Source organism: Triticum dicoccoides, chromosome 5B (genome assembly GCF_002162155.2).
Source record: "Triticum dicoccoides isolate Atlit2015 ecotype Zavitan chromosome 5B, WEW_v2.0, whole genome shotgun sequence".
Taxonomy (NCBI): domain Eukaryota; kingdom Viridiplantae; phylum Streptophyta; class Magnoliopsida; order Poales; family Poaceae; genus Triticum; species Triticum dicoccoides.
The window spans coordinates 214,404,907-214,414,684 of NC_041389.1; positions in this window are offsets into that span (position 1 = coordinate 214,404,907).

Sequence of the window (9,778 nt, forward strand, 5' to 3'; positions counted from 1 at the left end):
CCCATCGATCCGTCTCTGCGTCCGCCGCCGCCCCTCTCGTGCTACCTCCCCGCCTCATCCTGCTGCTTCCCCAGCCCACGGCGGTGCCACGCTGGGATGGAGATGTCAGGATCAGGACCCTGTTCTATGCAATTTAACTCACAGAGCACGAATTTAAGGGAAGAATGGGGAAGATTCAAGCTAGGGTTCTTGCTATTGAAAGGGGAAAACAGGTTCAGCACGCCACCGGCGGCTAGGGTTTACACCCACTACAGAATATCATACCCACATCCCGGGCAGGGGCTGGCTTTATAGCCATTACACTGATAAAGCGAAAGAGGCAAAAGCAGAGCACATGGCGTTTGTCGGATGAGCTACAACTACTCGGGACTCCACAGCCGCTGGATGGTAGATCGACGGAGGAGAGCTGCCACCAGCTGGCGAACCGTTATCAATGTTTCCGAACCGCACGATGATGCATCTATGGTTGATCAAACACTTGGCACACACAAATAGGGTGAACATGAACAGGGCCTGACAATACCCCCCAATCGAGCCTGAGCTTGTCCTCAAGCTCTGAAAGCTGGAAAAACCTTTTGGATAAATGTTGAATCCTCCCAAGTAGCTTCTTCCACTGGTAGGTTTGCCCACTTGACTAGCCACCTGACCACTGGAATGCTTATACTCCCCCGCTTTCTAGGAATTAATGCTCGCTCCAGAACTGCTTCAGGTTCTATCTTGATAATGCCATCAGGACCAATAAGTGGTAGGAAAGGAGAAGGAATGACTGATGTCCCAATGTACTTCTTTAACTGGCTGACATGGAATACATCATGTAGCTGGCAGCCTTCTGGCAATAGCAACTTATAAGCATGATTTCCAATTTTGTTCAAGACTCTGAAAGGCCCATAGAACTTGGAATGGAGCTTCAAATGCCTATGCAAGCTGAGAGACGTGTGTCTGTATGCTTGCAATTTTAAGTAAACCATATCTCCCACTTCAAATTCTCTTTCCTTACGCTTTTTATCAGCAAAGTACTTCATCCTAGACTGAGCTTTGATCAAGTTCTGCTTGATTACCTCAATGGCCAAGTCCCTGTTGTGTAGTAAATCCTCATTATCTTCGCAAATTGCATCTGGTAGAGCTGATTCTGCAACCATTGGGGGAGGGAAACCATACAGGGCTTGAAATGGGGTCATTTTCAGTGATGTGTGGAAAGAAGTGTTATAACACCATTCTGCCAGTGCCAGCCATCCATGCCACTTCCTAGGTTGCTGAAAACACATACACCTCAGGTAGTTTTCTAGACACTGGTTGACTCGTTCTGTTTGGCCATCAGTTTGTGGGTGATAACTTGTGCTCAAGTGCAGCTTGATTTTCAGAGACTTAAACAACTTCTGCCACAGCTTGCTTGTAAATATTCTGTCTCTGTCAGTTACTATTACTAAGGGCATGCCATGTAACCTGAACACATGGTCAGAGAATGCTCTTGCCACAGACTGCACTGTTATAGGATGTTTCATAGCTATGAAGTGGGAATACTTGGTAAATCTGTCAACCACCACTAGAATTAAATCCTTATCTTCTGATTTTTGCAGCCCCTCCACAAAGTCCATGCTCACATGTGCCCAAGCAAAATCTAGCACATGTAAGGGCTCCAGTAGTCCAGGATATGGAGTGTCCTCAGCCTTGTTCAACTGGCACACAGGGCATGCTTTCACAAAATTCACCACATCCTGTTTCAAGCCTTGCCAATGAAAAATCAGCTTTACTCTCTGGTAAGTTGCTCTTTCCCCAAAATGGCCCCCTAACTCAGAGTTGTGAAATGTTTGGAGGATTTCCTGCCTGAGGTTAGTAGCTGATCCAATGACAATCTTGTTGTGAAACCTGAGAATACCATGCTTGAATGAATAAGCAGTGGTGCTGGTTTTGTCCACAGTACACTCAGCAATGAGTCCCTTAATTTTCTCATCTTGTTTGTAACTGCTTATTACTTCCTTCACCCAAGTGGGAGTAACAGCAGTAGCAACTAAGGAAGAAATCATGTGCTTCACTCTGGATAAGGCATCTGCAGCTTTATTTTCCATTCCCTTCTTGTACTCAATTGAGAAATTAAAGCCCAACAACTTAAGTAATAACTTGTGTTGGATGCCTTCAGTGATTTTCTGCTCCTGTATATACTTTAAACTCTCTTGATCAGTTCTGATAACCAGTGCAGTTGCTAGGAAGTAGTGCTTCCATTTCTTAACAGCCTCAATGATAGCCAGAGCTTCTTATCATAGGTGCTCATAGCAGCTGCTTTAGGACCAATGCTTTTACTGAAATAAGATATAGGCCTTCCCTCTTGCATCAACACAACCCCTAGTCCATACCCACAAGCATCTGTTTCTAGAATAAAAGGCTTAGAGAAATCTGGGAGGGCTAACACAGGAGAGTTTGTAAGCTTGTTTTTCAAAACTTCAAATGCTTGTTGTTGTTCCTCTCTCCAAGCAAAACCCTCTTTCTTTAAGCAGTCAAACAGGGGTCTGCAAATGACTCCATATCCCTGAATGAACCTTCTATAATAGCCACTGAGCCCCAAGAAACTTCTCATTTCAGTTACTGTAGTAGGGGCTGGCCACTCTCTGATAGCCTGTATTTTGGATGGGTCAGTGGACACTCCTTCTGAGTTAATGACATGGCCCAAATACTCAACCTCCTATTTGCCAAATGAACATTTCTCTATTTTTAGCATACAACTTATTTGCTTGCAGTATTTCAAACACTTGTTTTAAGTGGCTCTTGTGCTCTTCCATAGAGAAACTGAACACTAGTATATCATCAAAGAAAACTACAACAAACTTGAGATGGCCAAACAAGAAATTCATCAGGGCCTGGAAGGAGGGAGGGCCATTAGTTAGTCCAAAGGACATAACTAAAAATTCAAATAATCCCATGTGAGTGGTGAATGCAGTCTTGGGTATATCTTCTTCAGCCATTCTGATTTGATGGTACCCATTTCTGAGATCAATTTTGGAGAAAATCCTTGCTCCCTTGAGTTGGTCCAAAAGATCTTCAATAACTGGAATTGGATATTTGTTTTTAATAGTAATTGCATTCAATTTTCTGTAATCAGTGCAAAGTCTCCAAGAACCATCTTTCTTCTTTACCAGCAACACAGGGGAGGAGAATGGACTAGTGCTAGGTCTGATCACCCCATTTTTCAAAAGCTCCTTAATTATTTTCTCCAAGATTTCCTTTTGGTGGTGAGGAATTCTGTATGGTCTTTGATTCACAACTCTAGCCCCTTCTACTAAAGGAATTCTATGGTCACAAGGCCTGCTTGGGGGTAGCTCAGTAGGTTCTTGGAACAGTTTCTCATACTGGTCCAGCAAGGGCTGTAATTCCGCAGGGACTTCTTGGTTATCTGCTGTTAACTCCAGATCAATAGCAGTAAAGAGGAAAAATCCACACACAGCCTGCTCTAACAATTTTTCAGTATTATCTTGAGCCTCCATTACAGGAGTGATAGGCACTGTTTCATCAGTAAATGTTAAGAACTGGCCAGTCTTGTCAGAGATTTTCATTTCCATTTTAATAAAATCCATTTGAACTGAACTATACTTTCTGAGCCAATCTACTCCCAAAATCATGTCATATCCTTTCAACTTTAACACCCTGAAATTATCCGAAAAGTGATGACCTTGAATTTCATAGGGGCAATTCTTTGCCTGGAACTCAGTCCATAATATTCCTCCACTAGCAACGATTACTTTGATTTTTGGTGTTGGGATAGGTGCAATTGGTAACTTACTAGCCATTTCAGGGGCTATGAAAGTTGATGTACTTCCACTGTCCACCAGTGCTGTGGCCACTGCATTGCCAACTTTAACTTTTAATATAAAAGTGTTTCTGGCTGCTCCTATGCCCATGGCAGCATGCATTGACACTTTTAGTACAGTTTCATCAGATAATTGCTCATTTGCTTCCAAGTCAGGGTCATCAAAGTCTGTTACAAAAATTGTTTCAGGGTTATCATTGTCTTGCACCTGTAGACCTTGAATCTGTGCTCTCTGGCTCATTTTGCAAACCTGCCTGTGACCAGGCACCCAAGGTTCTCTGCATTTGTAACACACTTGATTTTGCTTGGCTTGCTGGATAACAATGTTCCTGTTAGGTGTGGCTAAAGGAACAGGGGTCTTGGACTACTCAAAAACAACTTGCCTTCTGGGCTGAGGCATATAAGGTTTAGTTTGCACAGGAGGAATGACAGGATGTGCTTTTTCCATTCTTCTGGCATACCAGACTGCATTTTGCATGTCTTTGGGTTTAAAGCACTCAACATGACTTTTTATATATGGATTTAAGCCAGACACAAAACTGGAAACATAGTAATCATCTAGAATTCCTGGGTTTTCCCTTCTCATGGTGTTCATTAACTGCTCAAACTGTTCTACATAAGCAGTAACTGTAGAAGTTTGTTGTGCTGCATGGAAGGAACTGACAATATCACAGGCTGAATCCACAGAAAATCTGTCAGACAAATAAGAGCAGAATTTATGCCATGGAACATTGCTTGGAGCAAATCCAGTTCCTCTCCACCATTGAACAGTCGGGCCTTTGAGGTAAGATATAGCCAGCTCTGTTCTATGCTCAATAGGGGTTCTTGCTGCAGCAAAATATTGCTCCAGATTCTGAATCCAAGACTCAGGATCATGGCCCTCAAATTCAGAAATATTGAGCTTAGCTGGTTTTATAGTGAGAATATTCCTGCGACCCTCCACTGGTGTGTTTGGTCTCCTCCTGTAGATGTGGTTTGCTTCTTCTTCTTCAGGAATGTCATCGAGCTGCACTACATTGTTTGCTGCTGTTTCCTTTGCTTGCCCATAGTTTGGGTGCCTGTAAGGTACCTTAGGTGTACCATCCAACTGCAGTTCCTTGCCATTATGGTCTCTTAGTGTAGCTGTTCCGATTGGCAACGGTGCGCCCTTGTCAGGCATTGCCATTGATGGTGGTGTAGGAACTTGGAGCTGCTTGGGTCTGCCCGGAGGTATCCGAGGCGAGTTAACCTGGTTGTCCTTCAGTTGAACACTGCCTTGGCCTTCCTCCATTTGATCTTCCTGTGCTGGCTCAGGATCTAGCAACAGACGCCGGAAATTGTCCTGAATTTTCTCGAAGTTTTTCTGCATCGTTGCAAAATTTCTGTTCACAAACGCTTGAAACTGATGGAACTCCTTGCGATCTTCCTCTCTCTCGTGCTGGAGTGGTTTGATGTCCAACTCAAGAGACTCGAGCTGCAACTCCGCTGTGGAACCAGAATCAGCAGGGCCCGTCATGTTAAGGCCGTCCGAAATCACCACCATAGAGGGTTGGGAGGGTGGGATGAACTTGCCCCTGCCGCCAACACCGTCGCCAACGCCCGCCTCCGATGGTACATGACCAGATCCAGGAGCTGGAATTTTACCACTTGAGAAATACTCCCAAGCAACCAGGCTGTCCTCTGAATGCACCCGAACACTGCCACTCCAGCCGCCGCCTACTGCCTCCGCCGCCCGATTGGAGCTCTAAGAGGGATTTTACAGCTCAAGCAAACCTCTATGCTGCCCCCAATCGACTACCACCGCCGAGGAAGGACTGGCCTCTGATACCAATTGTCAGGATCTGATGAGGACATGACTATCTTGGATATGACCAAAAATATTGCATATATGCATATTTGTCAGGTGATTTCTAGTGCAAACTATTCAATAATCTATTTATGTTATCCAGAACAAAAATACTTCACACACTTTTGTGTTTTATCTAATTGCAGGTGTATGGGACATTTGTACAATCCACATATGAAGATAAGGAAGAAAGAGATGTTTATTTTCTGTCCAAAAAGTTCTCTCACGTCACTTTTGGCCCAAGAGAAGATAGAGTCCAAGTCTCTCACGTTCTGGATTCAGATTCGGACTGCACAGACATACCTGACTCAAAACGCACACAAGTTTTTCATACAGACTCCGAATTGGGTGATTCTTTTTTTGTTGGAAACTAGATTTCGTGCACTTTCCAACCCAATTGGAATCACCTTCAAATTCGTCCGGAGCTTTGAGTTGTGGACGAAACAATCTGATGCTGCAGCAGAATCCGAGTCAAACTACAAGTCCAAAGGTGTTACATCACCTCCACTTGGGCCCATTGGCCTTGTACGACCTAGATTTAGTTTTAGGCTGCCTTGGGACGTCCTCCCACCTCCTTGGCCGCCACCCCTTGCTCCTATATAAATAGATCCATCTAGTAGCTTTTCCTTGGGATTTGTTTAGTTAAAAGTTAGCCATTGCAACTTCGTGTACTTCGTTTGTGTCCAACGACCAGACCAAGACCGCTTCCGGATCCCCACCATTATCAATACCTCATATATATTTGCAATATTCATATTGCTTTATCATATTCTTGCTCGTTCTTCGATTGCTTGCAGGAATAGACCTTCGTGGTCAGGCTGACCGTACTTCCGGCATCGTCAGTAACCTCAGGAGAATTGTTTAGCGATTGCTAAGGCGCAACGTCGTGCACGTTTGTAGTCGGATCGTCAAAGTCGTCTCCACCAAATCGATAGTTATCATCTCATCGAAAGATCGGGACACCCCCGCCTCTATCAAGTGGTATCAGTTTTCAGGTTGCTCGGTGAGAATTTCCAGTTTTCCTAGATTAGATTTACTTTCTTACCTATTGTCCAAGAAAAAGCCACAAAAAAGAGTTAGATCTATTCATCCTTGGTCCAAGCCAGTCTGAGCCTTTGCAATTTTCTTTTCATTGATTGCATAGTTGAATTATCGATTGCATCGTCGTGTCGAGTTGCTGGTCTTAGTGTCTAGTTCGTTTAGAGTTTTGAGTTCTGTTCACATTAGTCACGCCACCGCTGCATCATTATCTCTTCCGCTGTCCACCACCCATCCATCAATTTCCACCACGTGCTACCCACCATTCATTGTCATAATAATAGTTGATATCGTTCACATCTTCACTTGAGCCAATCTGCATCTTATCTACTTTGTTTTGGAAAGAGGGAGAAAAAAAGAGAGAAAAAAAAGAGAGAAAAAAAGGAAAAAAAAGTCAGAGAAAAAAAAAGGAGACAAAGAAAAAAAGTGTGAGGAAAAAAAGAGAGAAGAAAAAAAAACAAAAAAATCGGCACAAACTTTTTCAGAGGAAAGTTGGAGACAAAGTTGTTGATATATCCTGCTTGGCTGTTGTTTCACCTCATTATCTTCACTGCTGTTGTGATCTTCACTTATATCTTGCTGTCAAGAGCTACTTAGTATCCTTCATTGATGCTAGTTGTGCTACGCCGTGACCTCATTAGTGTTCTAGGCTCGCGTCTCTAGTCCGGTCTAGCCTAGGACCAGCACAGTACCGTCGTTGAGCATTTATTCAACATTGCATCTTTGAATTGATTATTGCTAATCTTTTGCTACCATATATAGCCAACCCAGCTCCAATATTTCTACACCGTGTATACGTACGCTCCCCTGGCAATCGCTTTACTCAATATTCGGAGTTACTTGACACCGCTGGTTGCCGATCACCGCCTGCTGCATGGTAAGAACTTGTAAGACATTGATATTTGCTTTACTGTGAGCGTTTTACCACCACATCCTAGTAGTTATAGGAACATTATTTTTGGGTTTTGTTTCTTGTTCTACTAATCATGACAGGATCCAGAGTCAATTCATGGGCTTTGTCGATCGCAGGAGACGTGCCACCACCTTTGCAAATACCACAACCGTCACGAGAGGTGCACAAACATCCAAATGCACATGATCAGGTTAATGTATCTATACCACCATTTAATGGCCGTTTTAAACCTGCTTTATATATTGAATGGGAGTTCGACATAAAAAACATATTTGCTTCCCATAATTTCGATGAACATAAAAAGGTTAAGGTTGCGGTTGGTTCTTTCACTGGTTATGCTTTGGTTTGGTGGAGTGAATATTGTCGGTTACACCCTGATTATATACCTACTACTTGGGATGATTTGAAACTTGCCATGCGACATACTTTCGTCCCTGCTTATTATACTTGTGACATGATAAGAAGTTGCAACACTTAAAACAAGGTAGTGAAACTGTAACAAAATATTATGATGATTTACAAACTACCTTGTTGCATTCCTCTTTAGAAGAAAGTGAAGATGATTTTATGGATAGATTTTGGGGAGGATTAAACCGTGATATTCAAGAGATACTAATTCATGAAGAGTGTTATCCTATGGACCATTTGTTTCATCTTGCTTGCAAAGCTGAACAGGAAATAAAACGACGTGTTGGCCACGAGGAGAACAAGCGCATGGTGCACATTCCAAGAGTTGATATGATTGTTCCTTCAACTACTGGGCATACTATGACAACCACATCTGTTGTTGTCAGGACTACATCACCTCCACCATGTGACACATCGCCCCCGAGAGTGGCTACATCATCTGAGTTGATCATAAGAGGTAATGACAAAGGTACTGATCTTCCATCTCTACATGAGAATGATGAATGCCTTGTCAATTTGAATACACCATCTGATGAGCTACCCACTACTTTGATCACACCACCTATTTTAGAGGACTATGTTGATAATTTGACTTTGCCATGTGATCAAACAACTGAAATACCAACAATTTTGAGTGCATCCATTGAATTAACTATTGATGCAAAACAACCAATGTTTAATCATTTTGATATGACCTCTAATCTTGGTGATGATTCTGTGTTGAATGACTTATTGCATGTTTGCTTATTTAAGCATGTTGTAGCATGTAAATTTGATGCAAGTAAGGTTTATTCACCAATGTTGGGATGGTTTAATGATGAACATTGTCAATCTTTTGAAATGAGTAAGAGCTTCACTTATATGTGCAAACTGAGTTGCAATATTTTCATGCCTTCTACTTCTTGTGCTAATTTTTTGGCTTTAGATTTTATGAACTATGAAAGTTACTCATCTATTCATGTGTCATATATGCAAAAATCAAGGGAAGTAAAAATGGATGACATATACATATACAACATGTACACCTTGTCTCTTTTGTTAGCCACATTTCAGATTAAGCAACGCCGAGGACGGCTTTATTTTCAAGAAGGGGAGGATGATGAGGACATGACTATCTTGGATATGACCAAAAATATTGCATATATGCATATTTGTCAGGTGATTTCTAGTGCAAACTATTCAATAATCTATTTATGTTATCCAGAACAAAAATACTTCACACACTTTTGTGTTTTATCTAATTGCAGGTGTATGGGACATTTGTACAATCCACATATGAAGATAAGGAAGAAAGAGATGTTTATTTGCTGTCCAAAAAGTTCTCTCACGTCACTTTTGGCCCAAGAGAAGATAGAGTCCAAGTCTCTCACGTTCTGGATTCAGATTCGGACTGCACAGACATACCTGACTCAAAACGCACACAAGTTTTTCATACAGACTCCGAATTGGGTGATTCGTTTTTTGTTGGAAACTAGATTTCGTGCACTTTCCAACCCAATTGGAATCACCTTCAAATTCGTCCGGAGCTTTGAGTTGTGGACGAAACAATCTGATGCTGCAGCAGAATCCGAGTCAAACTACAAGTCCAAAGGTGTTACATCACCTCCACTTGGGCCCATTGGCCTTGTACGACCTAGATTTAGTTTTAGGCTGCCTTGGGACGTCCTCCCACCTCCTTGGCCGCCACCCCTTGCTCCTATATAAGTAGATCCATCTAGTAGCTTTTCCTTGGGATTTGTTTAGTTAAAAGTTAGCCATTGCAACTTCGTGTACTTCGTTTGTGTCCAACGACCAG